The sequence below is a fragment of the Melospiza georgiana genome, chromosome 4 (assembly GCF_028018845.1).
Source record: "Melospiza georgiana isolate bMelGeo1 chromosome 4, bMelGeo1.pri, whole genome shotgun sequence".
NCBI classification, from domain to species: domain Eukaryota; kingdom Metazoa; phylum Chordata; class Aves; order Passeriformes; family Passerellidae; genus Melospiza; species Melospiza georgiana.
This window is the reverse complement of record NC_080433.1, coordinates 74,563,838-74,591,498: the sequence shown is the minus strand read 5'-3', so window position 1 is coordinate 74,591,498 and position 27,661 is coordinate 74,563,838. Positions and strand designations below refer to the sequence as shown.

Genomic DNA, 27,661 nt, shown 5'->3' with positions numbered 1-27,661 from the left:
CCCCCAAATATACCACTTTGAATGACCACTGCCGTGAGGTTTAAACAGGACACAGGGCAACTGGGCTTTGGGGTTTGAGATATTCTTCAAAACTCTCACATAAGAAACATATTGATCCTGGCAGCCTTTAGAAGTGTAATGGGACACCTTTAAATCAACAGCAGTGAACATTCAAACAATAATATAATTAAAAAAAAGAAGAATGTAGGTTTGAGACACAGAACAGCACTGAAAATAGATTTCAGTTTTGGAATTGGGTCTGCTGTAAACAAACACAGCAAAGATTTCTAGGAAAAAGAGAACAAGATGGACAAATGTGAAGCATTCAGTCTTTAAATAGAAATAAACAGCAAGAAATAGATGGTCAGATCCTTGTGTGCTTAATCCTATTCTCTCCATGCAAAGTGTGATTCAGCTGCAGAATAAGGTGTCATTTAATGTAACAGCATCAAAACTGCCTCTGAAAAACAAAATGATGTGTGAGGTACTTGAACTGCCTGTCAGGCAGCCCTATCCAACTAATGCTGAGCATCTTCTTATCCCATTGACTTCTCCCAGCACGGGGGCTGGCAATCCACCAGCAGTGTGCTGACACACAGGATCAGGCAGCACCCAGGAAAAGAGCAGCAAAGTGCAGAAAATGGCTTTGAACCTGTGAACCCAGTTCAGTGTAAATCCTGTGTTGACATCACTGACCATAGAAGTCACTAGTGGCCAGCTGAAAGCCAGATCTAAAGATTGGTGTGTTAGCTTTTTTTTGTTTTCACATGCTATATACATTTCTATGGAAGGCTAAATATAACCTGTTCCTTTCAGGCTCATCTGAAAAAGCGGACCCAGTTTAAAATTCAGAAGTAAGCGTTTAACCTGGCACATTTTTCTCCTTTGGAGCTTACACTGTAGTTTTGCTTAATCTACCTGGAGGTTTCATCATTGCCTAGATAATCCTGCGTGGAGCAGCCTCCAGACCCCAGGAATTGAGAGCAGGGTTGTGGCCAGGACGTGCCATGGCAGAGTGAGAACAGCAGCTCTGGATCCGCACCTGGTGTGCCTAACACCAGCTCTCCATTTTACACAGAAAACACCCAAGGAGCTCCTCCAGCTCCTTGGACGGATGAAACAGCTCAGAGAGAGTTAGTTCCCCACAATTACAGAGCTCTAGCTGATATTGCAGCTGCGTGGCACAAATGGAATTGGATTTCTGTACATTCAGCATCTCAAGGTTTGGGAGCCTGAATATTAACCTTTTCTCCCCAACAATGCCATCCAAAGCACTGCACCACAGGAGGTTAAAACACTGGCATAAACCTGCAATATGAATCCTGTTATTTCTTTCCTTTTTCTTTTCTAAGTTACCAGAACTGTTTGTGCAAACCAGCGCTGCAAGGCTGGACACTCAGCGTGTTTCCTTCTCTGGCATCCCGAGTGTCTGGCACAGACTGTGTGACCCAGGGTCTGTCTGAGATCATCCACACCATTCCCCTGCAATAGCACCTGCGCCCTCGTGGCCCTGAGTGGCCCTCACAACACAAATTTACAAATGGCTTTTGAAAATTACCCAAACATCCTTCCCATGAGCACAATCTGCTGCGACACAACCGCCCGGCCTTGGTTTTATTATGATTATTACCACTCCCAGCCTTTGGGAAGCTTTGTGTGTGTCAGCACATTTCTTCAGCGTCTCTGATAGCCTTCAATCTCCCTGCCTTTTATACCTTTGAACCAGGTACAAACAGCGAGAAAAGCCACACAAACCATGGATTTGCTCAGGACACAAGGAAATCCATGCATCCAACTGAAGTTTAATGCTACCCAACTCCATTCCTCCCTGGCTTGCCCCAGGGGAGGTGGGAGGAATGGTTGAAATCAATAACCAAAGGCTCCAGTTTTACAAACCCCTGAGCCATCGGAGTCCTTGGTGCACCAGCCCCAGCCTCCCCCAGCCTGCACGCACACAACACATATAGAAAAGAAATGCTGGCAGCCTGGCATTAACAATGTTCATTCAGTGCTCTTTACTTAAAGGCAAAAACAATTAAGTGAAACCTTGAAGTAATCTCATTCTGCCTATTTAGCCTCTTCATCCCTCAATGTGTGGTTAGTAAGTGTTGCAATCAGGGGCTAAGGCCTGCTATCATTCGGCCTTAATTAAAAAAGACACAAGCAGTGGAGCTGTGAATTAGAAATGTAACAACGCACTACCCCTGATTAATTCGAGGCTCATGTTGGATTAATAACTCCAAACAAAGAACAAAAGGAAATTGTTATGCGAATTGCAGCCCTCCCAGGCCAGACAAAGGTCAAATCACAGGATTTCAATTTCATCCGGAGTCGCTTAATCAACTCCCTCGGAAGGAAGACCATATGCAGCCCTGAAAGCTCCCCATTGTAGTGCTGTTGTCACTGGACCTGAGAGACAGCACACAGATAATCCCAGCTATTCCCCATCTTTGCTCCTTCTTGTCTCTTCCTTTTCTTTTTTTTTTTTTTCTTTTCCTTTTTTTTTTTTTTTTCGTTTTCCCCATTATGACAAAAGCCCTTCATTAGGGCTAATGATTCAGGAATAATCTGAAGCCAGGACAGGATAGTATCTGTGGGAAAGTGCCTTTTGTGGCTGCTGCCCCATGGCAGCACCCTGGCTCTCAGTGCCCATGCAGCTGCAGGGGCAGCCCCTCATTTTGGGGGAGAGTCACAACTGCTGTGCTCCATTGCACACCACACAGTCACTCACCCCAAACTTGGGGCGTAAAACAGCGTGCTTGGGACACCCCCAGCGTGCTGCCTACATCTTCATGCAGAGGTCTTTTGGGGATGTTAGGTGAGAAAGGATATTACCAGTCTGAAACTCCATGTCTGACCAAAACTAAGCCACAAAGAATAAAATCCCATATTTTCTTGCCCCCAGTGAAATGACGATGGAGCAGAACAGCCCTCAGTTTTCATGACCTTGGATATAGTTAGCAGGAGCAGGGCATGTCCCCCTGTTCCCATGGAACATGACTTCTCATAACTCACATGGCAGAGCATTTTATATGGACTGTGCAGTTATTCTGTATTTTAAAAAAAGGAAAGTTGGGGTCTGCTTGGGAATCTGGCACCTTGCACCAAGAACAAGCCTATAGAAAGGGAAAAAGAGCAAGGAAGAAGCTTCAGGGGGTCCATCCCCACCCTCGGTGCCTTCTGGAAGGGCTCAGCCCAGCAGCCTGGATGAGCAGGTACCCCTCTCAGCCAGATCCCGGTTGTTTGCACACAGCTCAAAAGGCAGCCTGGAATGTCTCAGGGTTTAATTCATTGGGGTTTGTTGTATATTCTGTAAAAAGAACACAGTTTGGGACCAAATTTGCTGTCCCCAGGAGCTGGCTGCAGCAAGAGGCCAGGAACCATCACACTCCCCACCTTGACCTAGACCTCCTGCTTAACTCTAACAAACCTCTCCTGATTTACATGGACATGAGACAGAAAGGCTCAAGCAACACTTCTCTAATCTCAAATTCTGGTTCAGACCATATTCTGTGTATGAGCTCCTTGGTGCAGGATTGCTGATAAATGCACCAGGACTTTGAGCTGACCTTACCAAGAGACACCCAAAGCCCAAAGAAGCCCCACAAAACCTGGCACTGGCACCTGGCACTGCACCAGCAGGTTCCAAACCTGCAGGCACTGCAGAGCAGGGGTTGTGGCTGGGATGGTACAACACCTGGGGAAATGCAGGCTCTGTGGAGGTCTCTTACCTGTGCCGGGTGCTGGATGAACCTGCAGGGCGCTGGGTGAACTCAAAGCAGATCCTTTGTGACTCTCAGCTTGGGATCATCTCCACTCAGTTCTGTCACAGGCTGCGCTGGGTCCTCTTGCCAAGGGGCTGCTCACACAATTGTGCCTCTGAATTAGCTGTTGGAGGGGAAGAAGCTGTTTGTGAATTGCCCTTTCCCACCCAGAAATATTCCAGTTTTAAATATTAACCCAATACATGACTATTCAACTTCTCTGATGCTTTCCTTTCAAGTATCCATACTCTCATGCTTTACATATTGATTTCTTAGCATGCAACCAAAAATTAAGATGAAATACCTACTGTGCCATGGAAAAAGAGAGTCATATACTCAGAAACCCTTTTGCCTGTGTTATACCAAGCTATTAAATCCAAATTACACAGAATGCAAATTCTGTTAGAAATGAATCTTTCAAGCATTCCACCAGCTCCAAAATGTATTCAAAAAATAAGTTTTGAAATCTGTTACTATTAGAAGCTCAGCAACGAATTAACTTCCATGCACTACCAGCTATTTTAGCTACTTTCACTCTTCAGCACAAAAGTAAAATGCAAGTTTTAAGTCTGCAGCTCCAAAAGTTTAGCCCATGTATTCATCTGTCAAGAAGGAAATGGGTGCACATATCCCAGTAAGAGCAGCAGGCTGACACAATTTCCCTTCCCATTCATGCTGAAAGCCAGTTTAGTGTCGCAGACCTTTTCATGAAAAATCCTTTCCTTAGGATTTTTCCTCCTGACAAGCTGAGAGGCCTCAGGAACAAAATGTAAGCAATGGTTATCTGCTGCTATGTGGGATGCAACAGGTAAATCTTTGATTGGCCCATGTTGGATGTTTATAATTAATGGCCAATCACAGTCAGCCGGCTCAGACAGAGAGCCTGAGACAGAGCCTTTGTTATCATTCTTTGCTTTCTATTCTATTCTTAGCCAGCCTTCTGATAAACCTTTTCTTCTATTCTTTTAGTGTAGTTTTGATGTAATATATACCATAAAATAATAAATCAGCCTTCTGAAACATGGAGTCAGATCCTCACCTCTTCCCTCATCCCAAAACCCCTGTGAGCACCATCAGTTTGGCTTGCAGCCTTCAGTCCAAAGGGAGAAGGACTGGGCACACATTTCTCATGCATTCCGATTACTAAAGAGCAAATCAGTTTCTTCTCAATAGTGAAAGAATCACAGACCCATTCAGGGTGGAAAAGACCTCTGAGATCACCAAGTCCAAGCTTTGATCACCACTTTGTCAACTCGGCCGTGGCATTAAGTGCCACATGCAGTCATTTCTTGAACACCCTCCAGAGACCTTGACTCTGCCACCTCCTGGGGCAGCCCATTCCAACGCTTAACAACCTTTTCTGTCAGGAAATTCCTCCTGATGTCCAACCTGCACCTCCCTTGGTGCAGCCTAAAGCCATGTGCTCTTGTCCTGGGAGAAGAGGCTGGCTCCAGCTGGCTGTACCTTCCCATCAGGGAGTTTAAAGAATTATAAAGTCCCTGTGAGCCCCCTTTTCTCCAGGATAAGCACCCCAGCTCCCTCAGCAGCTCCTCACAGGCCTTGCTCTATGGATAGCACACTCGGGAGTTGTTCAGGCTCTCACTCCACAGTGCTGGTCCCCAGGTCCATGAGATGACATTCCTCCTCTCAACACAGGACATGCATCTCTCACTCACCAGCCAGTTGTGGGCAAATAAACAAAATAATTTTTAAAAAATTGTGTGCAGATGAAAGATGATGTGCTAAAAAATAGCTCAGCACAGTGATGAAATACGTCCCCTGCTGCTGTAATGCTACAAAACCAAAACAAACAAAACTCCAAAAAACCCCCAACCCCCCCGCAAAAAAAGAAAAAAACCCAAAGCCCAAAAACCATAAACCCCCAACAACAAAACCAATACCAAAAAAAACACCTCAGGATAGTTTTCTTCTGCTTTCCACAGAAAGATTTGGGGGCATCTGCTCTCTCCCAGCCCAAACGCCAGCACAGGCCAGCCATGCAAAGGTTCCTACAGCCCACATCAGATGATAGCCTACAAAATCTGCTGAGGATGAGGAGGAAAATAATTTATTTAAGTGGCTGCAGACCCTGCAAGCCCCACTATTAAGTTTGGCACGTGCATGCTCAGTCTTGAAATCAAACTTTGCCCATCCTCATAACTCCTGCAAACACCACAGTGAAAAACAACTTCCAAGGGGCTGCACTGGATGGCACCGGCACAGCCTCAAACAGCAGGCTGCCCTAAATTCCTGTGCAATCCCCAAAACTGACCATGCTTGGAGCCCATCACACTCTCCTCGCTCCTCTCAGCTATCTCTGAAGCCTCATGGATTTTTATAAATCCCAAAGCACCCACAACATTGGGCACTGAAAGGTGCCCTCAGCTTGACTTGCTCTTTCCTTTGTGGCAATAATCTCAGAGCTGTGCACCTGTATCTTTAAGCAAATAAACCAACACGTTTCCCTGATTTTACTTGACATTTTTTCTTATCCTTTCCCTTTACGTAGGAGCTGCCTCTTTCTCTTCCTTTTCCCTCAAACCAGGCACCAGTGAGAAACATTCCTCCTCTGTAGCTCTTCCCAAGTGTGAAAGAGCTTTCACATATCTTTACCTCACTGACCCTTCATCTCCTTTCGAATCACAGATAAGAAACAACATTTCCTTATCTTGCTAAGAACCGGGAACACTTTCCACTTCTATTACAGTGTTTGCCACCCCTATTAAACACTCTGAGAGCCTGCATGAAAAAAAAAAATTATGCATAAATCTGGTAGTTCTCTGATAGATTCCAAGCAAGCAGTTTTTCGGTGGATAGCACTCCAAACTGTACTGCGAGCAAGCAGCTGTGTCAAAAGATTAAATATGATGGGGTGTGCAGAGAAAACCAGTTATGTCGAGCCCATTTGTCTCTCCCAAAGAAAACCAAGCCGACCAAGCAAAGATAATGTGGGTTCTTCTATCCACCTTACCAAAATGCCACTTCCACTGGAAGGATAAAATCATGGCACAGCAAATTAGGTTTTACACCTGGATAATCTTTCCCAAGAAGTCCAGCACCTTTGTTTAAGCTCAACTTAAAGGACTGCACACCATTTCTAAGTGTTGCTGGGTAGCTGCTGCTCTCCCTCTTAGAGGTGCAAGATATAATTTCCTTGAAAGATACAGCTTTCCTTCCAAGACGTAAAAATATTTCATGAAACACTTTCTTTTTCATTTTCATTTTTGGCCAGCTTTAATGGTAATTATGGGGATTGCCAATTATTGTTATAAATCTAGAAACACTGCAGTAACTTCCTTGTGAAAGAATTTATAATACACTTTAACAAAGTTATCAGGAATCTTATCTAATTCTTCATTGCTCTGATGAGATATTGCATAAAGGAGCAAGACTGAGAGTCTATTCATGTTGTATAAGCCTGGAAAGAGGTTCCAGAAGCTTAAAAGAACTGGATCCCATAAATAATTTCACCTTTGCCTTTCTTTTTTTTTAAATTTCCTTGTGAAATCTGTCTCCTTTGCTTTGATGCCTTTGATTGAGAGGCATTGTGTAAATGACTCACGTTTGCACAGCTCTGAAACAGGAACACCAACAAAAGCCAAAACATACAATTTGGTGTCTTTGCCTGCTGACTAAACACTTTTCCTTGGATCTCCCTTTGCTTGGAGGGTAAATTGTTAGTTTCAAAGCTGAATGACTGCTTCAGTGAGTTGGGTAGCAGACTATTGGTACAGTGTGATAATTAAGGGATCTTAGTTCTTAAACAATGCTGATAAAACAGAAATCCCTCTCCCTTTTTTCTGGATTACCTTTAGAACTGAAATCAGAGCACGTAAAATGAATAATAATTTGCACCTTCTGTGAATGATAAAAGATTGAATCAAATTTTAACTAGAGTCTATTTGTAAATCCCTCAGGATGACATAATTACTATTCAACACATTCCTTAATTAGCTGTACACATCTATTTCATAGTATTTAACAGGTTTAAACAGCTCCTATTGTCTGCTGAATGGATGTTCCATTCTTATCAAAATGGAAACTATTCTGAGTTTCCTCAGCTGGAGGAAACTTGCTCACAGAAGTTAAGAAACGATCTGGAAATTACTGTTCATATAGTCACATCGGTTTTGGTTGGGTTTGTTTGTTTTTCATTTTTAAAGTTGTTTCAAATTCACCAATGGTACAAAGAATGGCATTGCACTGGTGTAAATTATTGCTGGTTTTGGTTCTTTCCTTTTGATGAGTAAAGGTCATAGTTGCATTGTCTGGTGTTGAAACTTTTGCATAGAATTTGAAACTAATACCAGGCTAGGCAAGGACATGATTTCTTCTCCTAGTTTGGATTACAGCATGGCCTCCCCTCTAGAAAGCAGAGAAAATAAACAACTTGGGGAGAAGGTCTGAAAGATATTGTACCTCTCCCAAGTACCCAAAAGTCACAGACCAGACCTAAAGTCCTAAGATTTACCACAACAATCATGCTTAGAAACATACAAACAATGCCTCCCAATGCCTTTGAGATCCTTTTATCATTCTCTTACTTCTCCAGGCTGCCCCCATGTCATATTTTCAAGTTTTTCACTGCAATTCCTTGTAGCAAAAATGTATTTTTTTGGTAAGTGGAGGTAGAGATTCCTTCACATTCATGTTATCTCATAACAGGGCTCTGCAAGGCTTGTTACATATTGTAAGCTTCCTGATAAAATTGCAGACATTGTGTTGGGAAGCTAATCGGTTCTGCCCCTGAAACAGAATGACGTCAAAGTCAAACAAATAAAAACAAACAAAATAAAACCAAATTTATTCAGTTGGGAATGCTTCTTCCTTCATAGTCATGTTTCTTCTTCTGTGTATGATGAAACTAAATGCCCAATCATTAAAAATTAAAAAGACATAAATCACTCAAATGTATCAATCTGATCCCTTATCTTTTTCAGCAGATTTGGGGATGGAGGAGGAAAAAGAAAAGGGTTTTGTGTGGTATAACTGCCAAGGTCTTTTATACTTTACCAGCCCCTCTTTTTGCACCTGAGTTTCCACCCTGCCTTGCTGTGGTGGTCGCTTGCTTGGTACTGGAAAAGTGGCAAATCACAGGAGGAAAAGGCTGCAAGATGCCCTCACTGTACAGCATTAATTAGTGCTGGATACTCTATTATTACACAGAGAACTGCTGATAAAAATAATCAAATTACTGATAAATACTGATCAAATCACTATAAAAATAATCATATTTATTATTATCATTATATAATATCATGTAATTAAGATAATATAATTAATATATACATATATTAATATTAATATAATTATACAAGTATTATTATATGATATTGTTATATAAGTATATATACTTATATTAAGTATATATACTTATATTATTATATAAGTATTATTATTATTATATAAGTATTATAAAATTATATAAGTATATATTAATTAATTATATATTCATATATATCATTAATCTAAATGAGACTACTACTACTACTACTGCTACTACTGACTATATTGTTGTTATTATTATTATTATTATTATTATTATTATTATTATTATTATTATTATTATTATTATTATACATATCCTATTGGAAAGAGAAGTAGTTCGAGCTCAGCCAGCTACAGAGGAAAAACCTACAGAAGGCCAAATTTCCAATTGTCTTGCACTTCAATTACATCATCTGTGAGGAAACATGCATTTTAATGGAGCACTGTACAGAAGAACTTTGGGAGAGTGCAAAAAGCCTGACAGTAGATCCAGGCAGCAAAACCATGAGATTTTGAGCATCATAAAAAGGGAGGTGGTACCAGCCCATACAGACCACCCAGTATATTCCATCCCTAGCTGAATCCTGCTGTCCTACAATACTGATACTGGATTATTTATTATTTGCATTGTATATTATTTGCATTGCAGTATCCCCGGCAAGGCCTCCAGGAAGCCCCACAGGAGTATTTTCATGTTTGGTTGATTAGTTTTGCATCTGCATAAAAATATTTGCCTCGTTGCCTGAAACCAGGACTTCAGCATGGAAATGCACAAAAAGCAGGAAATAAATCTGATCTTTCTGCTTTCCAGCTCCAAGCTGATCAGTGCTTAAAACAATTTACTCACAATAATTAAAGATGAAGTTGTTAATACAAAGAATGTCTTAAAATTGCATTTTGTGTGTCAGATTTCTGGAAGCTCTTCTGAGTTCTGCTGGAGCCCCAAGTAACTGCAAACCTGTTGAGCAGTGAGCACAGGCATCTGAGCCAAAAACTCACTCACTCCTCCAAATAGCCCTTCCAAATCTTAATGTCTGTGTCTGTGCAATACCTGACTATGAAAATCACCTGTGATGATACCTGCTGTAGATGGCTGTGGTTTCACCACGAAGGCAGGAACATTTACACGTGAAACTCATTCTGTGGGCAACACTTGAAAAAATAAATATATGTATATGCATCTCCAGAAGAAAACAAACTTGACAGAAACATCAAGTTTGCAGTGCTGTGTTTTCTAAACACACAATATTGTAGGCAGACACATTGTCCCTACACAATACACTTTGGCACAATCACAGTTCATTCTTGTGTAAATAATTGGGGATAGCATTAGAAAAATTGCAAATATGGCACTCAATTTTATTAAGAAAACAACTGATGCAATAGCAGCTATTGCAAAAACGGGATGGTAAATAGGCTGGGGGGTTTGCCAAATTTCTCCTTGGGCCTTTCTGATAGTTAATAAAGATATTTTATTGAAGCCATACAGTCAGGCTGAAGGAGGCTCTACATCCCACAGCAGGAGAGGTAGATACAAATAAGTCAGCTAATTTGGCTTTATTAATTCATTTGAGGGAATCCAAAAGATGAATTTCTGAATTTTGATTATTGTGGACCTGGAATAACACCAGTGGATGCAGAAATCTGTCAAACATGGAAGAAAGGATGAGAACAACTTTTACCACCCATTTGTTCAGTGAGCTTGAGCTGATGAGCATTGCTTTATTCTCAACAAATTAAAAACACCCACAAACCATGCAGTGGGGAAACATGAATGGCATATTTGGGATCTGCCAAGTAGAATATAGCTGGAAAAAAATTTGGTCCTAAGTCCCAAAGTATAGCAGATCTGTGCCCTGATTAGCTTACATTCATCCAAACCTCCTTCTGTGCCCTGTGCTTAGATTAGGTTGTGCACACAACCTATTTTCTATTTATGCAACATCTGCTCTGCTTTGAGATTGTGAGCAAGAACATTTCCAGGCTCCAAAGCAGGATGAGATTACAGACTGGCAAACTGAGCTGGATAAAACAAGGCCAGAGCCACAAAGATTTAGGTTCAACTCCGATTATTTAAGATTCCAAAAATGTCTCTATTTCACATTAACATAAGTGATTTCCCATATTTATACCTCCTTCCAGTTTTGAGAAGGAAGAGAAACAGAGTGCTTAATTAGTAGAAGTTCATCTAGTGCTGTTCTTTCACATGACCAGAGTGACAAATCTTGTGGCCATCATGTGTAGTGCCATAATTAAACCTTCAGCCCTGATTATTCAGGCCTTGGAGAGTCATCCAAGCCCTGTCATGCACACACAGTGATGTCCTCCTACCACTGGGATGGAGAGGGGAGTGCAGGAGGAGAGGAGGAGATCTTTCTCCCTTGATGCCAGCATGAAAAATGCTCACCTTGTGGGAGCAGTGAGGGGCTGTGAGAGGGGAGCAGTGCTGCTGAAACAGGGGAGATGGCAGGGTAACACGGGTAACACAGGGTCCCCTGAAGATGGCCAGCTTAAAATAAGAAGAAGAGGGCTTTTTTTTCCCTAAAAAGTAACCAGCAAAATTTCTCTCAGAATCTGCAGTAAAATTAACATTGGTTCCTGTGAGAGCCCCCTCTGCGAGCAGCAAGGCCGGGACTTGGTCTGCAGCAGCAACAGCCACCATGCATGGAAAGTTTGTTCTAATTTTTTCTAATTTCTAATCTGCTGAATTTGTTTTAACTAAACAGGAGGTTAAACATCTGACAACCCTCAGGGTGACTACCAGGAGCACAGAGCTGCTCCTGCCTTCCTGCTGGACTGGGCTTTCCTGCCTGCATCCCACACTCCCTGGAAAGGTACAGGTGAGCAGAGATGCTGCTGCTGCTGGGCTGTGAGGTTTGCCAGACCCACTGATGCTCTGGGAGCCCATGAGCCCACAAAAATCCTCACCCCAGCTCAAATCCACAGGCTGGTCAGAAAGATACTGCTTCCCCAGTTTGGGTGTCCGAGCGCTTCCAGCTGAGTTCAGCGGAATAATGTTTCACTGACAGCCCTTTAGATAAATAAATAAATAAATAAATAAATAAATAAATAAATAAATAAATAAATAAATGGATAAATCCCTCTTTGCTTGGCTGTGATTGAGGGCTTCTTCCTCCCTTGGAGGAGGCTGCAGCACAAGGAATGCCATTCAGCTGGGAGCAACTGGCTGCATCAAAAGCCGGACAGGATTTCTCCCTCTCCCCATTCTTCCCCTCCCCAGCACAATGGAGCCGAAAACAAAAGGCAGATTATTAGGCTGAAGTGTGTAGCCCATTCTCCACGTAGCCTTTCCTCCCTGCTCCCAGCCCTTCCTCAGCACATCTGGTAACCATGTGTGGCAAGTGCTAATGAAGACTTTCCTGAGTGAGCCACAATTAGTTCCGACTGCTGCACGCCTCTCTCTCGGCTGCGCTGAGGATAAATACCAAAACAAAACAAATATCTTCCCCTCACTGTTCCTGAAACCTCCTCTGCCCCTGGGATTCCCCTTCCTCATTTGCTGCCGAAATGAGAACAGAAAAAAAAATAGTGTAAGCAAATACTTTGAGGTGGTCTTCTGCCTGATTTCTTTTCTCTTTTTAAATCAGCATTTTATTCATTTTGATTGAACACGACAGGCAGGCAACAGCGCTTCTATGATCCTGTCTACAATGGAGAATTGTTAAACAGATGTCCATTTTTTTCCCTCCTAGCCTGGCAGTATTATACACATAGCAGTTTTATCTGCTTGAGCAGATCAAATTTGTGTGTGTGCTGCCATTTGGAGTGATTAGAGTAAGCTGCACAGAGGCAAGATGCATTGTGCACAATTAAGCCCATCTCCAGAGCGCACATTTCTGTTTACTTTTGGTCTCCTCTCCTTTCCCCAATCAAGCTGCTAATAGAGCTGTTTCAAGTTTCAACAAGACCACATTCACTGCTGGTCTCCACATGAAACAGGCTGTCAAACCCCTAAGCACCAGCCCCCCCTGTCCTTTACATTTCTCTCTGAAACTGCCCCGGCCCTCACCTCCAGAATTCCCAGTGATTCCCCCCGTGGGCACCCAGTGCAATGGGAAATTTCACACTGGGACACTTTTTACATGCCCTTTGCCATTTCTCTCAGCTGTGTCACGCCACTGACCAAGCCCTGGCTGAAAGTATGCTCCCACCAAACAAACAATCTCGATAATTGCAGTGCAAGGGATGGTATCTGCATACATCATATTTCAATTACACCTTATTCACTCAAAAAATGGCTATGACCCTCCCACGCCTTGGGAACGGCGCTGTATGTTGGAATGCAAAAAACCTAAGTTCTAAAAGCAGAACAAAAGCAAAACTGATGCTTGAAAAGGAGTTATTCTCCTAAAATACACATGTTTCTACTTGCCAAATGATTTCTCAGAGAAGATGATAGGCTGGGGTGATGCAGGGAGGGGGGAACAAAAGGGGTTTTAATCACGGCTGGGATTAAGGAGTTGTGTAACAATTGCTCTCCTTCCAGGCACATATACTGTACAGGCTCACTGGAAATGATCAGCATTGCAAGAAACAAAGTGCACTGTGGCAAATTTCACATACAGACAGCTGCATATACATTAACACTTGATTCATCCAAAGACACGGGTTATCTTCCTCCCTCTGATAACCAGGAAATAGCACTTATGCACACAGGAATGACAGCCAAAGCCAGGCCTCTCCCCTGCCCCAATTAAAGCACATAAAACCCACTGTAGGGAAAAGAAAATCAAAAAAAAGCACACAACTCTTTATAATTTGAGGGCCTCTTTCAGGACAAAAAATATTGCTTCATCTCTTGCTTTTCTCTGCACCAAGCAGGGAGTAGAGCAAAGCTGTGGTACTTGCAGCAATATTTTTCCATAAAACATAAGTTTTACACTTTGAAAAAAAAGGCTAATTTTATTGGTAATGAATACCAGCAATAAGTTAATGAGTCACTGCAGCACACACTTTAAGGAGGAGCCGGTGCTAATGCGTGAATAATTATTGACACAATTAAGTGCCCAACACTGGGCCTGTTAAACTGCTTCTGGCACGTGAGGGCTCCCTAAAGGCTCCATGGCATCCTAGAGTGACCCTCAAAGGTTCCAGAGTGCAGAGAGCTCCCTTTTGCTGCTGCAAGGGATCCTTGGATCTCCAACCCCTTCCCCGCCAGATAACGCTGACTTGGCAAGGATCTACATCCTGTGGGGTGTTCTGCCTGCTGCCAGGCTGAATAATTGCCTGTTTACCCACTTTGTAAACAGCAAGCTCACCCTCTGACCTGCCCTGGGAGAGACTGTCTGGTCCCCAGCCCTGCTGGGGCTTCCTCCTTGCTGACAGTCCCCCTGCAAACCTGGCTGCTGCCTTCCCACTGATGGCTCCAAAGCAACGAGGCGCCAGCAGCACAGCATCCTCAGAGCGTGTGTGTGCAGGGATTAATCTCCAATTCACCTACAAGAGCTTTCCTGAGAGTGGAAAAGAGCATTGGGCTCAAGGAGTGGAACAGCTCCAGGCCGTTTGGGCTGCTCCACCACACCATGGGTGTATGGGGATGTGTCACAGACATCGTTTTATCAAAAATCCTTTCCTTACGATTTTTCCTCCTGAGAAGATGAGAGGTCTCAGGAGCAAAATATAAACATTGATTATCTGCTGCTGTGGAATGCAACAGGTAGATCTTTGATTAGCCCATCTTGGATGTTTATAATTAATGGCCAATCACAGCCCAGCTGGCTCAGACAGAGAGTCCGAGACAGCTGCCTTTGTTACCATTCTTTCCTATTGTATTCTCAGCCAGCCTTCTGATGAAACCTTTTCTTCTATTCTTTTAGCATAGTTTTAGTGTAATATATATCATAAAATAATGAATCAAGCCTTCTGTAACATAGACCTCGGTCTCTCCCCTCATCCCCAAACCCCCGTGAGCACGGTCACAGGGATGTGCCACCACCCCAGCACACTCAGGCCCCCCAGCTGCATTGCACACTCTCTGCTCCCTCTTTCCCACGTGTGCCAGTGTGCAGATGTCCCAGATCTCCATCCCCCTGTGCATTCCATGCTTATCTGCAGCAACTGCAGCAGAATCCTGGAGATATCTGCAGGTTCCCAGCAGAGTTATGTGTGAGGCAATGTTGCCAGCAAAAAGCCATAAAACAGTCCCCTCTGGCCAGTGACTGCGGGCCGTGTTTCACAAGAAGGGCACGGTGGGTGCCTGTGAGTGGGACAGCCTGCCAGGACGCCTCATCAGCGAGCAGCACTGCACTCACACACACACTGACCCTTTCCTCCGAGCCCCTGAACTCCCCCTGACCTGCCCCGAGCCATTCCTGCTTGCGTGGAGCTCCGGGAGGCAGATGGACAAGCAAACAGACAGGAGGGAATATTTTATGTTAGAGCTGCACAGCCTGAGTGCCGCACCCACAGATTGTCACTCACTCACTGAGGGGTGCCCAGGCCAGGTTAGTTCAATGGCTTTGCATTTCCTCATCTGCACAGATGCTGCCATCTATGTAGGGTGCTGTATATCCATCTTGAAAACACGCACCGTACTGCACACAACCAAAAAGAACGGGAAAACAGGGCTGACTCAAAAAATACATGTCCTGAATTTGGAACTATAAACAGTCTAGTACTTCTCACACAGGAGAAGGCTTTGCAAGGGAGATACCACTTCAAAAAATAGGTAGCTTCATTCATTTCTTTTTATTAGGTAATGGTAGATGATAAACCCCAGTCCTTGCTCCTGACAGGCCAACACCCAGCTCACTGAGACCCAGAGAAAAGCCACTGGTTTCCCACGTCCTACATGATGCCACATCCCCAGCAGACCTTCCCCAAGCCAAGGGCTTTTCTGAAACACCCGGAGTAAGGGTGAGCTTCAGAGGAGACTGGCTGCGACGGTGTTTACAGGGGCTCTTGGATGAGGGGAGAGACAACATCTGACTCCATGTTTCAGAAGGCTTGATTTATTATTTTATAATATACATTACATTAAAACTATACTAAAAGAATAGAGGAAAAGGTTCTCATCAGCAGGCTGGCTAAGAATGGAATAGCAAAGAATGATAACAAACTTTGTGGCTCGGACTCTGTCCAAGCCAGCTGACTGTGATTGGCCATTAATTACAAACAACAACATGAGACCAATCACAGATGCACCTGTTGCATTCCACAGCAGCAGATAATCAATGTTTACATTTTGTTCCTGAAGCCTCTCAGCTTCTCAGGAAGAAAAATCTTAAGGAAAAGATTTTCCATAAAAGATGTCTGTGACAACTGGCATCATGCACAGTGAACTGGTGTGTTGTTACTTTCAGCTGCCTGATTTCTGAGTAAAGAACAGGAATTTTTCCCCAAATCTGCCCCCCAACAGGGCACAGGAGCTGCCTGGGAGGGCAGTGAGAGTTTCACCTGAGCTGTAGCATGCCAGCTCAGAGGTACCACACCTCATCAATGCTCTTCAGCAGAAGGCAGCTGTTCCAAAAACAGCAGCCCTGCAGAGCCAGGCAGGGTTTGTGCTGCTGCACTAGAGCAGGAATCCACTGTGAATTCAGGAATTCACTGAACACCCAGTGCTGCCCACAGCCAGCCCCAGGAAACCCCCAGGATGCCCTTTCTGCTCTGCAACCAACCAAATGTGCAACAAGACATTGCCACATCCCGTGTGCGTGTATTGACACAACTGGGACTTCAGCCCCCGTTCTGCTTTGTGTTTTTCAAGTGGTTTTGTTTGCACTGAGATAAAGCACACACGTTGTGGGCTGATAGAGGGGCAGCCACGCAGGGGAACGGAGTCAGCGCAGGCTCTGGGCACTGGGTCACCCCAGGACAGGCCCTCTCCTCCAGTGCTGCCCTGTGGCAGCAGCCAGAGAGCCCTGGGACACCTGCAGAACCAGCCCCCTTTAGAAAAAGGGACAAAATGATGAATTCTTCATGACTCGCAGCGCAAAACGCATGTTTGGAACTCAGCTGGTATGAAAACTGCAGGAAAAAGGAATCAAACTTTAGGCTGCTGGTCATAGGTTTTTCTAACATGGAGAAGAAAAAAAACCAGACATTGTGTTTGCATTCTATTTCTGGGCCTTTTAAGCTGTAACAGCATGAGTGGTATTTGCATCAGGAGTTACCATATATCATTGCAAGCAACATATGCATAGATGGAAAAAAGATGACGGCAGCAGCAGGTTCAGTGAAATCTCAGGATCTCTCTGTGATAGGGACCTGCTAAAGGTTTGGTTTTATTTAGCGGAGCTTAAAATGTCATTGGCATATGTGTTTCTCAATTAACACCAATTTAATACACTCCAGAAGTGTTCTATTCTGAGAACAGGCTTCAGAGTTTACAAAGGATCTAACCTGACATTTTAGCACAGGATATCCAGACCCATTTACAATCAGGAAGGCACATTATGAAGGCTGGAGGATTTTTTTTTTCCTTCCACATTGTGTAATGACGCCTCTAATGATAAATACAAAAGTCAGAAAATCCTAGCAAACAGTGCTCTACTATGGAAATTGTGAGTCCCTCCATCCTCTGTGAGTCACTCCTATCCCCATTTGAAATGGTGCCTTGCAGAAAATGCAGATTTTCAGCAAGTGCAAGGTTGATTTTCCTTCCTTGTGCCTTAACCCTGCTGTACATTTCCCCCAACTGATAAACTGCCAACTCACCAACAAAATGAGTGACAATTATATTGAAAAACCACAAAATCAGACCCCAAATTCAATGAGAAGTGGTCAACAATCCTGAAAACCCTGGGCCTTACGACAAAAACTTGAGAAGGGAAGGATTCACTGCTGATGACTTCCTAAATGATAAATACAGATGTCCAAGAGAATCCCAGAAACCAACCACTGAAAGGCTGAAGGATTATTTTTTAAGCAAAAGAATGAATTAAGAATAGGCAAGTATCATTTCATATGAACTTTACACAGACTATGTGAATGTCTACAGTCTATTTAAAAAGAGCACCTGGCATTATTAATATTGATTCTGGAATATACAATTCATTAGATGCAATGGGCCAAATTCAGCCCTGATGAAACCAGTAACTTCAGAGAAGCTGCATGAGACAGAAATACTTATTTTCAGATCTAGTTAACTGTTTATTCTGAAATCAGCAACAACAGAAACACTGTGGGGAAAACATTCAAGAAACATTGGGAGAAAAAGGTGAAAATCAAGCATTTTAAGGTTAGGAAACACCAGTTTTCAACTTGCCCATTCATTCTGTCCTGTTGTGTGTCCATTGTCTGCACTGAAGAGGGGAAACCAGCCCAGGTTTCTGCAGTTCAAAAGTGTATCACAGGGCACTCACACAAGAGGGCAGGAGTGGGATGGAGGCACAACCTGAATTTGGTCTTAATTATCAATTTTGGCTTTGCAATTTGCATGAACTTTCCTTCTTTTCTAAAGGGGGTGAAACAAAAAAAGATAAAAGCTAAATATATGACAAACAACAGCTGAAGCTTCCCAAAACACACCTCCCTGGCAAGGTTTAGCACAAACGTCTGCTCTGTGAGCTTCAGGCTGTGGGCTGGAATCTGCAGAACACAAGGCACAGGCTGCTCTCCAGCCAGGAGACCCCACCAGTCCTTCCCATTTCCCAGCTGCACTGCAGGGGAAACTCCAGCTCCTGACAGAGCGGGGAGGGAGGACAGAGACACTGGAGGAGACTGGAGAGGAGGAGCTGCCCACCCTGCTCCAGCTGCTCTGAAAGCTACATGGAGGATGGAGGATGGATGAGGGATCATGGAGGATGGAGGATGGATGATGGAATGGAGGATGGATGATGGATGGATGATGGATGGATGATGGATGGATGGATGGATGGATGGATGGATGGATGGATGGATGGATGATGGATGGATGGATGGATGGATGGATGGATGGATGATGGATGGATGATGGATGGATGGATGGATGGATGGATGATGGATGGATGGATGGATGGATGATGGATGATGGATGGATGGATGGATGGATGGATGGATGGATGGATGGATGGATGATGGAGGATGGATGATGGATGGATGGATGGATGGATGGATGGATGGATGGATGGATGATGGATGGATGATGGATGGATGGATGGATGGATGGATGGATGGATGGATGATGGATGGAATGGATGATGGATGGATGGATGGATGGATGGATGGATGGATGGATGGATGATGGATGGATGGATGATGGATGGATGGATGGATGGATGGATGGATGGATGGATGATGGAGGATGGATGGATGGATGGATGGATGATGGATGATGGATGATGGAGGATGGATGATGGATGGATGGATGGATGGATGGATGGATGGATGGATGGATGGATGGATGGATGATGGATGATGGATGATGGAGGATGGATGGATGGATGGATGGATGATGGATGATGGATGATGGATGGATGGATGGATGGATGGATGGATGGATGATGGATGGATGGATGGATGGATGGATGGATGGATGGATGGATGGATGATGGATGGATGATGGATGGATGGATGGATGGATGGATGGATGGATGATGGATGATGGATGGATGATGGATGGATGGATGGATGGATGGATGGATGGATGGATGGATGGATGGATGGATGATGGATGATGGATAACGGATAATGGATAATGTCCAGTTCAGGAGCTCCTGTGCTGCAGGAGAGGAGCTGCTGTGGTCCCAGCTGAGCTCAGCTCCTCTGACTCCCCTGCCTGCTTCTCCCACACTGAGTCCCTGCCTAGAAAATGACCATCAAAGTGGAACAGAGAGTTCCACAGGCTTGTGTCATCACCAGGTTTGGACAGAGCCTCAGGGCGTGACAAAATTTCACTGCTGAAGCCTGGAATTCCACAGCATCACAGAGTTCTGCTAAAACTTGGGATGTTTTCAATACCAAATTTTAAAGCAAGCCCAATGCAAAGCAAACATTAAACTTTTTTTGGTCCAACAAGATCATTTAAAATTAACTGAATCAATCTAGAGGCATCAGACTTCTACTGTCTCCTGCAATAAATAATTTGGAATAATCTTTCCCTGTAACAGCATTCTCACCTACACACTGTCTAGAGCATGTGTGTTTGTGTATACCCACATATATATAAACACATCCTTGAATACAAACAGTTGGAAAGGCTTCATCCTGAGCACGACTTGCCAGCAAATCTGGAGAATTCTGATATATGATGAGTTAAAATATTAACAGATGTGCACGTTCAAAGTGAGAATTTAATCCTGAATTTGATCAGGAATACACGTTGAACTCTGAAATTCTAAACTCTGAAATTCAAAAATTTATCAAAAATAATAATAATAACATCATCCAAGATGTTCTATGTGAAACCATGGGAAATCTTGGGTTTCAGATTCTTCAATTCCTGGTTCCAGTGCAAGCCTGGAGCTGCTCCTGCAGTTTTGGTCCTCTGAAATAGTAACTCAAATGAGCAGACAAAGTCCTGTTAGAGCTGAGAAAATCTTACCTCCAGGATGGAATCAGAATCACAGAATCATTTAGGCTGGAAAGACCTCTGAGAAATCTGCTCCAGCTTTTGGTTGAGGATCACCTTGTCAGCTAAACCAGAGCCCTGAGTGGCACATGCAGTCACTTCTGCACACCGCAGGGATGGAGACTCCACCACTTCCCTGAGCAGCTGTTTGAGAGCTGAACACCCTTTTGTCAAGAGTTCATCCTGATGCCCAACCCGAACCTCCCTGGGCCGTTTCCCCTCGTCCTGTCCCTGTTCCCTGGGGCAGAGCCTGATCCCCCCTGTCCGTCCCTCCTGCCAGGAGCTGTGCAGAACCACGGGGTCCCTCTGAGCCTCCTTTGCTCCAGGACAAACCCCCCAGCTCCCTCAGTGCTCCTCACAGACCCTTCTCCAGCTGCTTCCTTCTCTGGACACAGCCCCCAAGGTCTGCCTTGTGCTGAGGGGCCCAGAGCTGGATAAGGACTCAAAGTGTGGCCTCAGCAGTGCTCTGTACAAAGGGACAATCACTGCCTGGACCTGCTGACCGCTATTTTTGATACAGGTGTCACATTCAGCCAGGCAGAGGGCATGCCTTCAGCCTGTCCATCTGTGCTGGAGGTACAGCACCTGAAAGGGTTACGAGAGAGAGGAGAGCTCTCAGGAATACCTGGGAACAAGGATACCTGCAGGGTTTGAGGATGCCTTGTTCTAAGCCTGCTTTTGAAGATAAGCTGCTCTAACCCGTGTGGGGTGTGCTGCTATCTGATATCCAGCTGCAGACCGGCCCAGCTTCCTCTCAGGATGCTCATTTCGGCCAGGACCAATCCCTGAGCACCAACCCTGCAGTCCCCACCGTGCCCAGGCTGCCCAGGTGAGGGCACAGCTGCACCCAGGTGTGCTGGGAGCTCCACCCTGCACAGGGAGCACAGACACTCAGCCACCACCCATCCTCTGCTGCCTTTATTCCATTCCTAAGGCACTCCTGCTCCAAACTGCCCCTTCCTTTTCCTTCCTTTTGCATCTTTTCATGCTGCCTTCTAGGGAGTTGTTTATTACTATTATTATTATTATTATTATTATTATTATTACTATTACTATTACTATTACTATTACTATTACTATTACCATTATTATTAATTTATCATCATAAATAACTTATTATTTATTAATAACAATTAATATAAACATTATTGTTAATTATTATTTATTTATTAATATCTTATTATTTATTAATAAGTTTATTAGTAGTAGTAGTAGTAGTAGTAGTAGTAGTAGTAGTAGTAGTAGTAGTAGTAGTAGTATCTGACAACCTGATTTTAAATCAGGAGACAATATGCTCTCCTCAGATCAATATCCAACTCTCCTCCCAGTCTTCTCTCCACAATGAGCAAATTCTCATGGAATGCCTCACAAATCTCCCCCCTCAGTGCTGAATTCATCCAAATTCGTTTCAGGCTGCAAAGTGCTGCCTCTTCAGTACGTTTTCAAGACCCATTTCGAACTCTCAGCACTTAAAGCTGAGGTGCTCAAATATTATCTTTGTCCATAATAACACTGCCTGCTCTTTGCTTCCTGCCTCTTCATCCCAAAGGACTTTTTCTTTTTTTGTGCACATTCTAAAGTAACTGCATCTTCTTAATGGCCTCCTGTGAAGAACTTTATACAAAGCATTTCAGCACTTAAATAAATCATATCCCCAGCCGTTCCCTGACCACCATTTCACAAACCCTTCCTAGGAAGGAGGAAAAACAATCTAATTAGTTAATCTTTGCACAGTACTTTGAAGAAGAAAGTGCTGTCTCTGTTTGAACATCCTTACACCACCTGGAGTGCTGCTTTTGGTTCAGCCTTCAGAACAGACCAGGATGCAGCAGCAGCCACCCCAAAGAGCCACCCTCAATTTCTGCCTCCTTGGGATGCTCCTTAGATGGAACCACTCCACACACACACACAACAATATCCAGAAAGGAAATAAAGTGCTTTTCCAACCCTAAATATGCAGTTTGCCAGGCCTTTGCTGTAAACAAACACGTGCTCAAAACTCTCCCTGGTTTGAGGATTTGAGGACTGATGATGAACCCTTTAGCCATGCACTCATTAATATTATTAACATTAATAATATTAATTATTATTAATCTGCTGGGTGAGTGTCTGGCCATTGGGATAAGGGTGTCACAGCACAGGTTCTGGGGTTTTCATGGCTCTGCAAACCACCAAGAGTTACTAAAACACAACAAAAGTAGTGACAACTTCTAATCAGTGGCTGTCCTGTGGCCAGGAGGAGAGCTTGGTGAAGAGAGGGGTGAGAATTAGGGGTGAGAATCCTCTTGGTGAAGAATTAGAGAGGCAGATCAGCTCTCTCTAATTTGCAGCACAAGCTGTCAATGCAATAAATCGATTAATTAAGGGACAATTAATGCACAGTAGCAGGAAACGCAGGCCCTGCTGGTGCAGCACACAGCCTGGGTTTGAGAGCTGGCTGGACCCCACGTCATGGGGTTTTTATTGCTCAGAGCTGGTGCTACTCCTCTTTCCCCAACGCCCTGGCTCTTTGTTTTCTGTCTCTAAGTGAGGGTTGTGGTTGTTCTAACCCATATGTGTCTGGTTTTGAGCAGCGTGGTTTGCCCCCTGTCTCTCATCATTGCTTTTGGCCCAGATTCTTGACAGGAAATGCGAGATTTATTTTGTCTGGCCTGAACTGCATTGTTCCTTCCTGACTACTGGTGTTACTTCACTGGAAATAACACGAAATAACACAGCTTTGTGCTTATTGCCTGGGCAGGGTCAGAGCCTGAGGGGTGCAGGCACACTTAGGAGCAATGGGAGAGGAGGGGATGAGGCTTCAGGGCAAGAAAACAGACTAAAAGGCACACGGAGAAACAGGTAAGAAATTAAGACACAATTTAAAAACTTCTGATTTGGAGGAGATCCCCTTCAGGCAGCAATAAGCTGAATAACTACAGAATAACTCTTGGATATAGATTCACGCCAAGCTGCTAATGCTACCATTATCATATGAAGCAGGATACTGGCAGGTAATTTTTTACCACAAATTTAAGGAGAAGAAAAGTTATCAAAATTGTTACCAAAATGCAAAAGTTACCAAAGTTACCAAAATACAAGTAATTTTAAATGCGTTGCTGAAGATTTTCAGTATTTGGTCGCTCGGCAGATACAGCAGCACAGGAACGTGGAATGAATCTGGTCCAGAGCAAAGCTGAATGCAAATAAACATAAAAATGCTGGAAACCAGACATCAGTCCTTAATGAATTATATTCAAGTTCCTTACATGAATCATATTCGAGTTCCTCTGGTGCTTGTACAAGGATTTGTAAGTCTTTGCCTGGTATCATTAAGTACACAGTAAATGAACTTGTAAAAGGAGCTGTGCCAGGCATTGCTGGGCTGCTGAAACTGTGCCACTCAAATTCAAACCAAGAGCAGAACAGAACTGGTACAAACCACAAAAATACTATTTGAGCACCTCAGCCAGAAGTTGCCAAACTCCTTTTTGACTCATCACAGGGCTAAAAAACCTCATTTCTCCCATTTACCTGATCTGAAATGAATCCAAAGCAACGAGCAAAGCTGGCGCTCAGCCAGCAGAGACACACACCTTGCCAGTCCCCAGCCTGCAGTGCATTTACTGGGATGGGAATGCAGCTACAGCCTGCCCACACTGTGTTATCCCTGAAATTGGACTCAAGGAATTGTCCACAACTTCAGATAAGCACAAGGGAATGGGCACCTTTGCCCAGAACATATCTAAACACTAGAAGAAGTACCTTTTTCACACTAAATCCTTCATCTTAGGCTGATCTCAAATTTTGTTTTGTAGGATCCTTTTGACAAGGTCATCCCCACAGCATTTATGCCCCAATGGTTCAGGAGGAACTCAGTCACAAATCACTGCTAACCAGCAAATCTACAGAGGTTCAGAGTCCTTGGGTAACTCTGCAAGTTCTGATGCTTTCATGGCTTTTGTCTGATACCAGTCAAAACAAATAGTCCAGGATGGGGCCAGGAGCCTGGCAGAGGGGAAGAATGACTTTGCAAACAACCTGAACAGCACTGAAAGCCAAAAAGCAGTCCAGACCCACTCACGGAAGCCTTTGGTACCTCAGACCCTAAATCACATCACTGCATCAGTGCCACATCCTCTGTGTGAACACAAAGCCAGTGCTGTGCCCTGGGATGCTTTGACCTGCACAGGTAAGATATATCAGATATATCCTCAATATCCCAGAATTGGGCTGCCAGCATCCCCTCACCTTCCCACACATGGCCAGCCAGGTTCTCCCTGAAGGGAAGATGGGGCTCTGCATCAGGTCTTGCTCCTCATTCCAGAAACACAAGGACTGTGTGCTCACTGATTCAAACAACTCATTTTCTTGGTCACAGCTAGATAAGGGTCTAAAAAATGTGGTACATGAAGAGCGTGGGCTCCAAGCAGGGAGGAGCAGGGCCTCCCTTTCCTACAGGAGCTTGTTACAGTGGCTGTGTGACGAGTGACAAGAGCAGAGATTGTCCTTTGCCATCTGGGGGACAATCCCAGCAGAGCGATTGCTTTGGTGCAGCACAACACCAGCAGCAATCTGCATGCTGGTTTCCATCTCTTTCATGCCATTACCCCAAATTGCTTACCCTCATCAGACTGGGCTGGTCTCTGTGTACCAGCTGAAAAACACATGGTCACGCTTTATGGTCCAGTTCTGCTCCTTTATTGCTGAGGTCTAAAGAGTCAAAAGCTTCTCAAATTAGGAATGGCCATTTAGTAAAAAACTGATTTTAAATTGAATTTAAGTTGGCAAGAGCTTTTCAGCGGGATCAGGAGGCAAATATGCCCAGTGCCAACTTCCTGAAGCTCATCCCCATACTTCTCAAGGGACTGGCCAAAACCTGTGGGCCACCTTCACTTTGCTTTGCACCCTTCAAGGTCTCCTTCTTTCACTGCAATTAGGTTTAAATAGTGTTTAGCATTCCACGATTGCCCTACTTTGCAGTCCCTTCATTTTCGTAGCTTAAAAACGAGCGAAGTTGCAAGGCTGTGGTGTTTCTGTTGTGATTGTCATGATGGAAGCAGAGCCAATGCAATTTGCCCGTGTTTTACTCGCTGCCATCTGGCAGGGATATGGTGACATGCTAATCTTCACAGGACTCTTGTTTCTCAACTATCTGCTGGACAACTAAGGAGATCACCAGGCTGCTGGGACGAGTGCCAGATAGGAGGCAGGTATGTTTATGAGTTTAAGATTCTTATTTTCTTTCAGTGCTTTCGCATGCTGCTCATGGAGTGGCAGGAAAAGTGAAAAGGGGGAGGAGGGGATGAGTCAGTGACTAGACTACAACTGTTCAAAATCACACTGAAGTTCTGCAAAGGGTGTTTGTTCACAGCTCACCTCTTACCTGCTGTCTGCTCACTTGGCCTTGAGGTCTGCATGGGCTTTTTGGGAGTCCTTGCCAGGCTCTGCCCAGCATCCCCAGCCTGACAGGCAAACGCAGGTCTGACCACACATACAGTGCTCAATAGAACGGCCACATTTTCCTCTCTTCCTCATTCTTGTAGCTCTGGTGAGCTCTGGGGTGGTGGAAGGACACTCATATAGTAATTACAGGCAGCTGACATGGTGCTAGCACAGCAGCTGAGTCTTGCAGGGGAAGTGGAATTATGGCAGCTCTGTACCAAGGGTGAGAGAAAAGCTTTTGTTCATCTCCCTGAACTTCAGGGCTGCCTAAATGGCAAATAAAATAAATAAATGGCAATAAATGGCAAATATTGCTGTGACAATATGGAGACTCGGCCTTGCTGCTGAGGAATGCCAAAGTAACCCAAAAGATGATGATAGCATCAAAGCTACATAGCTACTTTGAAGTTTATGTAAAAATCCCAACGAGAAAATCCATCAGGCTGTGAATTGTGAAGGACAACTGCAAGCAGTGGGTGAAGCAGCCAGGGGATGACTGCTCCTCAAGTGATGCAGACAATAAGCCAGCTCTGTCTGGAACATGCCCAGGTCTCAGCTCCATGCTGCTTCCTCAGCTTCCCTCGCAGACCCCACATCTCCCAGTCCCTTCAGCAGGGAGGAGGGTGTGCAGCACCTACCCATTCACTGGGGCTGGAGCCAGTGCCAGCCCCTGCCAGCACTTCAGAAGGAATCAGCAACTTCAGCAAATTTATTTAACAAATGCCTTACCCTGACTCACCTCCTTGCAGCGGGGCCAAAAAACAGAGTCTAGTTTTAGCCTCTGTAATGACTAACATTCATAATGACTAGCAAAGAATTACAGCTAAAAACACAAGCTGCTTCAGCTCAAGCTAAACAGCCATGGCTCACCAGTGGGGACTGAGAGATTCATGCTCAGCTCAAGTGCAGAGGAGTATCTGTGGCACACTCTCACCAGCACGTGACACCAGCAGGGCTGAGCGCAGTAAATCCTTATTTCAGTAGGAAATAGAGCAAAGGGTCCTGATGAGGGGGCTGCTTTGGAAGAACCCTGTGTGGCATCAATTAAGCAAAACAAACAACTCCTCACTCACAAAAAAAAAAAAACAGAGCACAAACAAACAAACAAACAAATCCCTCACCTGTCACTCTCAAGTTTGAAATGCACTTGTGGTTCCAGCCAAGGGTAAAGCACTGGACATGCACAGGTACCTCACCTATTTTTTCTCTATAGGTAAGACAATCACTGTGAAAATGATCTGCTCCATTATTAATTAAAAATCTATAAATTCACACACTCACAGACAGTCTCTCTCTCCACAGGCCTTGGCATAAGGGTGCACACAGAATTTTGGCACGGAGCTGAGAGTGGAAGAGGCGGCACAACCTAGACATGCCCAAGCCTTCCTGACACAGGAACAGCTTCTCTTCCCTGTGCCAGTGGTTTGCTCAGTGCCAGCTCCCATGCACACCCCCTTCCAGGAATGGCTCTCTTCCATGCTGGCAAACAAAATGATGGGGAAGAAAATACGAAATTACTCTTGAGAATGTAAGTGGAAGGATGAGCACGGCGCCAAGTGAGAAGGATCCAAATGTGAGATCCCACACTGCTGCGTGTCACTCGGGAGGGCGACACACGTACAGAGTCAGGCAGGCAGCTCTGTCCACAAAGGGCAGCTAAAGGAGACCGCTGGCATTTTGTGCAGTGAAATGTTTC

The 27,661-nt window shown here is 44.3% G+C and overlaps 1 protein-coding gene across 9 annotated transcripts in view; it reads right to left on the bottom strand.

The window, feature by feature from the left end:
* The window catches only part of SOX5 (SRY-box transcription factor 5), a 597,965-nt gene that overhangs the window by 312,781 nt on the left and 257,523 nt on the right, over positions 1–27,661 (bottom strand). For all 9 annotated transcript variants that reach the window (XM_058022190.1, XM_058022194.1, XM_058022195.1 and 6 more), the window contains one exon: positions 3,732–3,888. The gene's annotated coding sequence lies outside the window, so the exon portion shown is untranslated. The remainder of the gene's footprint in view (positions 1–3,731; positions 3,889–27,661) is intronic.